The sequence below is a fragment of the Bidens hawaiensis genome, unplaced genomic scaffold (genome assembly GCF_021521415.1).
Source record: "Bidens hawaiensis isolate Kalapana, Puna unplaced genomic scaffold, B.hawaiensis_p1.1 tig00030762_1, whole genome shotgun sequence".
In the NCBI taxonomy this organism is placed as follows: Eukaryota; Viridiplantae; Streptophyta; class Magnoliopsida; order Asterales; family Asteraceae; genus Bidens; species Bidens hawaiensis.
This window is the reverse complement of record NW_027495131.1, coordinates 62,704-69,855: the sequence shown is the minus strand read 5'-3', so window position 1 is coordinate 69,855 and position 7,152 is coordinate 62,704. Positions and strand designations below refer to the sequence as shown.

Here is a 7,152-nt window from a genome sequence, read left to right as displayed (position 1 = left end):
TCCTTCCGATCAAATGCCCTAAAAATCAACTAGTTTTTTTTTAACATGGGGCCACTGAGAGTCAATTTTATTAAATTTGGGACCACTGGTGGTGATAAACTTAGTTGAGATTATTATCAAGTAACAATATTTAGTTAGGATTACCGATGTGTTAGTTGTGATAGCCAACATTTTTATAGATGTAATTGTTTAAATATATACAATCTTACTAGACTTGTCTTATGGTCACGTGATACCAATATTGACCACTTGGGTCTAGAGGTGTAAAAAAACCGGTTTGAGTCTGCCAACCAGGTTTATAGCCCAACCCGCTACACAAATAAAACTGGTTTCGCCCAAACCAGTTAGGAGCCGACCCAACCTGCTAACTCGTATACTGGCTCATAGTCTCGTTCCCTCATACCAGTTTGGATCCGATCCAATTTGAAAAACATGTCAAAAAATCGGTTTTCTGACCTAAACTTGTTTGATTAGGCGGAACATTTTTGCCTTCAATCAGGTTTTAAATGCACTCTGGTTTCTTCCAACCAGGTTTGACCAACCCGTACCAGTTTTGAACCTGAACCGGTTTGGGATATAACCGGTATTGTACGTCTTAGGTCCACCCTTGGTTAGCATAATATTTCATATGTAATTTTGAGCTCATGGAACATTTGGGGTGGAATCCGATACAAACAGCTTTTAACGTGATTAATCAACAATTCTCGAAAGCTTCTTACAATTAACTTCTCAATGTTACCGATGAAGACCATCTAACTGCGGGCGGGTCTAGCTTTCTTTATAAAGAAATTATTGACCATGATGACTTGTTTGTGCAATCAAAGTTATACATATTCGAAATTGATTAGCTTTCAAATCTTTCAAGTCAATGAATTCAAAGCTTTAACATGGCTAACGCAAGTTTACATATTATAACGCGGTGGTCCATGTTGGAGACTTTGGTTTAACTCGATCACTTGAAACGTATTCAAACCAAAACAACTCAACCAGTGTTAATGAAACAACCGGTTATGCCCTATGAATCTATGATATTCGATAGACAAAAACAAACAAGCAAAATCGTAGCTTTTATCTACATAATTAACATAAGCTCATTAGTCTCTAAACTCACTTGAAGCTACTTGTACAAAACAAACACTATAGAATCACGCCGCAGTACTACCAACTATCGAACACCATAAACTACTATCTCTCTTGTCGTATACGCTGACGCACTCAGACATCAATGGTATAACAAAATTTAAATATAACTCGATAACAAGCCATTGTTGAATCCAATGGCTAAAACTAAATTGGCTTACATATAGAACCTTCTCGTGTCGGTTTCATCAGCTTCTGTTGTTTCCAAGTCTTTCCAAATTAACACTTGAATCCATAGTTGATAGTATTTGTGGCATTGACATGCCTCCAGATACCACAATTTCTGCAAAAGTAAGTAAATAAATAAATTAGAAGATACTTGTGTTTTGGATTTATATTTGAGCCAAGGGTGGCAAAACGGGCCGGTTGGGCAAGTTGAGTAATGGGTTTGGGTCAAAACATGCGAAAATATATATATTTAGATAAACAGATTATTTTTATAAAAGTTTTATGCATTTAAATACGTATGACTTTTGGCCCGTTTGACAAGCTCAAGTAGAGCTAGCTAGTGAGCTAATCGAATCAAGCCAAACTTAAAAAAGCTTCGAGCTCATGCCTAAATATAAGCTTGCTTAATAAACGAGCCTGAGCTCAAGCAGGCTCACAAGCCTAAACAAGTCTGTTATTTATAAAATTTTCACATAATATATTAAATACATATTCACATAATAATTATTATATATGAAATTATAATAAAAATGACTTAAGTAATATATTATGTTAAGTTTAATAATAAATAACTATAGAAATATATATGTGTGACTTTTGGCCCGTTTGACAAGCTCAAGTAGAGCTAGCTAGAGGTGCAAATGAGTCAACCGAGCTGCTCGTGAGCTAACCGAATCAAGCCAAACTCAAAAAAGCTCCAAGCTCATGCCTAAAAATAAGCTCGTTTAATAAACGAGTCTGAGCTCAAGCAGGCTCACAAGCCTAAACAAGCCTGTTATTTATAAAAAAATCACTTAATATACTAAACATGTATTCACATAATAATTATATCTATGAAATTATAATAAAAAACAGTAATATATATTATGTTAAGTTGAAAAATTATAAGAACATATATACACACACATAAATATATGTAAAAGAGTAATAAAATATAACAAATAATAAATGAGCTTAGCTCAAGCTTGAAAAACTAGTAAGAAAGCAAACTCAAGCTTTAAAAAACCAAGCTTGAGCTAGGCAAGCTCGGGCTCAGCTCGGCACATTTACACCCTAACTAAAGCTTGCAATTTATAGCAGGACTCGTTAACACGACACGACTCAACACACAATTAAATGAGATAGGATATAAGTCAAAACAGCTTAAGTTCATAAACGGGCCAACACATTTATGATGTAACATACCAATTACATGAAAATCACAAAAATTGTCATAGATATCAGCTATCATACTTCAATTGACCTTAAACAATGCAATTTCAACGGTCGGAGGAAAATCGGTAATCAACAAAGTTCACATTTTCTTCTAAGAAAAAAAATAAATATCAATCTAACAAAACAGTCAAATAAGTCAAACGTCACTTACTGATTCCTTCACGAACAGATAAGTTAGGTCTGATAACATCCTTAGAATTAACCAAGAAAATATCACCAATATAAAGATGATTCGTTGGAACACATACAGAATACAGCTCTTCATCCCCTGAATAATTCTGAAATCCAAAAAACATAAACTTATTTATCTGCATAAATTAATGATATGTTAACGCATATAATTTTTTTTTAACTGTATTCAAGATTAGGTTTAAGGATGAACCTGTAGAATGACAGATGAAGTAATAAACCCAAATGCATATTCACCAATACGAGGATGCCGAATGATAGCGACTTCCTTAAACGCCTGCGTGTTTTGATCTGCAATATTAAAAAATTAGTGCTTATGAATTATAAATTTATTAACTAAAACATGTTAATATTAATAGCCACCAACCTGGAGATATAGCAGCACTAATTTGCTTGGATGCATTATAGATGTGACGAACAAATGGCATTCGTTTAATAAACCATTCACCAAGGCTCAGAACCGATGCACCCAACCAAGATGACATAAATACCCCCACCAAAAATATAAACATGATGGACGTCATAAACCCAAGACCTACAAAAACCCAAAGTTATAGTAGTCATGCACTTAAGCTTTAAACTTCAAACAAATATGACAGTTTCAACCCGTTTATATACAATGGGTTGATTTGGGTTTGCTTATATCTCTAATGGGCCAAGTTTGCTAAGCTAAAGGATTCAACTAAAACGAGTCAAAATGGTCAAGCGTGTCGACTAACAAGAAAACATTTAGGATATCACCGTAAAAAAAAAAACAAATTTGTAATCATCATATCTAGCACATTAATGATGTGTAGATTACAAAAAAAAACTTAAAATATAGGTAGCCTAACTCGATCCGTGCTACCCAAACCTGTTTTGTTTTCTATGATATCCCAATAAAGAATACATACATACATACACACACACATATTATTAGTCTAGATTTTACTAAGGATATGTATCTTGTTGCTTTAAAAAATATATAACTAGCCTATGGAAAATGTAAAGTGCATATACGAAATAAGTTAAGAAGCATGCGCTCACCAAATATATCAATGCCGAGTTGAACGTAGATTGGAGAGAAGAATCCATCCACAAAATGTATAACCACCATGTTATGTAGAAGGTTATGGCAATTGGCAACAGGATGACACTGCAAAAAGAATAGAAATAAAATAAAACGTCAAATTGAATCTAAAACAGCATTAAAACAAGTGTCAAGTTAAGTGATAAGACGACTTCCCAATGATAAACCGGAATCATATCCCATCATCAAGTTAAAGTAAAATGATTATTACATACAGAAAGAAGATTAAGGAGAGATGTTTGCATACCATCCTGTCATGAACTTTTTAGATGCCCAACTCCTGACAACTTTGTAGAAAGTCTACATGAAAAAGTAAATAGTCAATTCCATAAGAAAAATGTTTAACATTGTTATGATCAATAACCGCACACGCACAATAATAGTTGTATCAGACGATAATCAAACACTTTGTTACAGTTTTGCTAATAGTGTCATATAACTCATGTAACAACTTTGATGCACCAGTTTGTCTATAAAATTAATACATTCTCACTCACTTTTCTCTCAATCTTTTCCTGATTAGTAGGGCTGTAAAAGAACCGAGCCGAACAAGGCATTGTTCATGTTTGTTCGTTAAGCTTTGATCAGACAAGCGAACGGTTCACAAACATCTAACCGAACAAAATTTCTTGTTCATGAACACAAATGAACACAGACAATATTTTATTTTATTTGGCTAACAGAGAACGGTATGGTCCGTTCTGGCTACCAAGTTCATGTTGGTTGTTTTTTTTCTTTAGCATTCATATTCATTTGTTAGTTTTACACATAAATTCATCACATAATACTCATATATATATATATATATTGTTTCATAGTTAATTTTGCTTAAATCTACATGATAAGGTTAGAAAAGTCATTAAAAATATTGAAAACCTTTACTAAACAAACATAAACGAATGTAAACGAACACAATTGAACTACATGGCCTATGTTCGTGTCCGTTCATTTATTAAACGAACGAACGAACATAAATTAACTTCCCACTCAACAGTAGGGGTGCAAACGAGCCGAGCCGCTCACGAGCTACTCGAGATCGGCTCGTGAAAAAAATCGATCGAGCCGAGTTTAATCGAGCCTGAGTCTGAGCTCGAGCCTAAATGTTAGTTCGTTTATTGAACGAGCCCGAGCCGGCTCACGAGCCTAAACGAGCTTGTCATTTATATGATTTTTTAATATATATATATATATAGTTAATAATTACTAATTATTAATTAGTAGTGAACAACTAACTAAAAGTAACTAAATAATATATATTATTTTATAGATAAAACTATGATTGAAAAAAATATATAAAATAATTATAAATATATAAAAATTAATTAATAAATAGTAAACGAGCCGAGCTCGAGTTTGAAACTAAAGCTTGAAACGAGCCAAGCTCGAGCTCCATGTATGTTAAACGAGCCGAGCTGAACGTTAGGTAAGTACTTAACTGTAATGTAACTGCTTTCAACTAATTAATCAATCAATGATACCTAACAATTAACTCACTCAAGGTACTAGTGTACTATTAATTGAGCCCTAATTCAATAATAAAAACGCATATAATTAATCAATGGATATATATATATATATACCTCACGGTCGGAGGTATGAGACGACGGTGAATTGGAAACCGGCGAGAGTTTAGACGACGCACCGTCATGGTCAACGGAGTCAACGACGGGAATAAGCAGCTCACGATCTCTGCTGTTAATTGCTGGTGATTTTAGTTTTTCAACCTCCATTTGTTTCAGTTTCAGTTTCAGTTTCTCTCTCTAATCTCTATAGAAATTGAAATTGAAATTGAATTGAAAATGGTTCATTAAATAGTGAATGTCGGAGTAATAATATTATTATTTTGATTATTGTTATTACTCCGTATTATATATACATGAATAAATTGAATTTTATATTATATTGGAATTGAATAAAAACAAAAAGGTTGGACGAAGGGTTCAAGAAATTTGATGTAAGTAACTTGGCAGCGGAAAATTCAATAACTCAAATCTAAATGTATTTAATATTTATTACAAGCAGCGTGTAAATGAGTCAAGTCGAGTTAAATTTGAGTTTGTGAGTTTGGTTTGTTTTAAACTCTGTTTTAAAAGGTTTATTCGTGAGTAGATTTTAGGCTTTGGATTAACTCACTTGTTATTTTATCTATATTTATACTTATTTTTTAGTATGTAATTTATATATATCTTTAATATACAACATCATATTTCTTTTAGAATGCATTCCATAACTTTTATTCATAATTTTTTTTATCTATAATAACTATTAATATTATTATAAAATTGTACACCGGATATGTTAAATGAAAATTATATAAACAATTTAATCATAGCTTATTTAGGTTTGTGAGCCGGCTTGAGCTCAAACTCTTTTATTAAACAAACATATTTTTAGGCTCGAGCTCATTTAAGCTTGGTTCAGTTCAAGCTTTTAACGAGCCAATTTAAAGTGCATGTTTGAACAACTTTCATTTGTGTGTCGAGTCAGTTGAATACTTGAACGGGTCAACCAAAACAGTTTTAAAACTATGTTATTATTTTTTAATCTTTCAAAATCTGATTCATTTGCTAATTCGGTCTTCATGATTTGTTTACTCTAATTGTTATCATCTGTTAAACATAATAAATTATATTATTAAGTTCGAGATACAGATTGACAAGTCGACTGCTAAGACGATCCAGTTATTGATTTGGGTATGAAACCATTGTCTAATGTCTATGTGGGTATCATATATAATTGTAGAGAGGAAGAGATTATTAGGATATAATGTTTATGTAATACTTTTATTTGTTAATAGTTAAAACAATAAATAATGTGATTCTTATATTTTTCTTACTTTCTATACTGTTTTGGACAAAAATCTGCTAAGGATAATGCATCCAAATCCGCAAAAGTGAGGTTTAGTGCTAATACGACAACAGTGAATATATGAATGAAAATGGAATGAACAACGTGATTTAGTACGAGGAAAAACCCTTTGATCTTGTTCAGATCAAAAGAAAAAACCCCGGGTGATGACAACTCGTCAATCACCAATTTATTAATGAAAAATAGGTTACAAGTGTTTGGAAATTATGATCGATGTTACAATGAATGCTAGTGTGTAGAGAGAATTATGTGTTCTGCTCTAAGTGTGTGTGTGTGTGTATGAGTGTTCTTTTAATCGATCATTATCTCGATATTTATAAAGGAAATTACAACTAACAATAATTCCTATTTTCTTGGCATTACTCCCACTAGCTTAGGTGGTGTTTGTGTTTTCTTCAAACATCTTCAAAGGAGTTAATGTCTGCAGGCACGCAGACATTACCCTTGAAGACTGTTTGTTTTTTTTTCTTAAAACATATCTGAAGTTATCTTCTTTCATCTTA

The 7,152-nt window shown here is 32.6% G+C and overlaps 1 pseudogene across 1 annotated transcript; it reads right to left on the bottom strand.

Annotated features, from left to right (window-relative positions):
• Positions 1-1,008: 1,008 nt before the first annotated feature.
• On the bottom strand, positions 1,009-5,511 carry LOC143580904 (protein LIKE COV 1-like; annotated as a pseudogene). Its single transcript, XR_013143739.1, has 7 exons — positions 5,362-5,511; positions 4,029-4,081; positions 3,739-3,847; positions 3,080-3,247; positions 2,906-3,003; positions 2,675-2,801; positions 1,009-1,423 (listed from the first exon to the last, which is right to left on the bottom strand). The product of XR_013143739.1 is annotated as a protein LIKE COV 1-like (transcript).
• Between the last annotated feature and the right edge of the window lie 1,641 nt (positions 5,512-7,152).